This window comes from Chiloscyllium plagiosum, unplaced genomic scaffold (genome assembly GCF_004010195.1).
Source record: "Chiloscyllium plagiosum isolate BGI_BamShark_2017 unplaced genomic scaffold, ASM401019v2 scaf_62326, whole genome shotgun sequence".
Classification (NCBI taxonomy): domain Eukaryota; kingdom Metazoa; phylum Chordata; class Chondrichthyes; order Orectolobiformes; family Hemiscylliidae; genus Chiloscyllium; species Chiloscyllium plagiosum.
In genome coordinates this window covers 4,353-4,692 of record NW_025203732.1, presented here as the reverse complement: position 1 = coordinate 4,692, position 340 = coordinate 4,353, and positions in this window count along the sequence as shown.

The following is a 340-nucleotide window of genomic DNA, read 5'->3' as shown; positions in this document are numbered from 1 at the left end:
CACACATTCCCACATTGTCTTTCATTTGCTAAGTTTTTGGCTTCTCCCTTAACCCATCCATCTCCCTCTGTAAACTCTGTGAGTCAGCCTCAGCAGTTGCCTTCCCACAAATGTTTGTCCAATCTGTGGATGTGGCACTCCAAGTTCTCCAAGGATGGCCTAACTACCTCACGTCTCCATCATAGCCTCCTTGCAATTGTATTCAATACCTTGACTAAGAAAGGTAAGGACCCACAGCCCCATCAGTTCCAACCTTGAACACCCAGATTTCAATCATTTCCATTGACATATTGGACGTTATCATAAATACCAAACATGCAGGTAATCTGTGGTTCAAGTG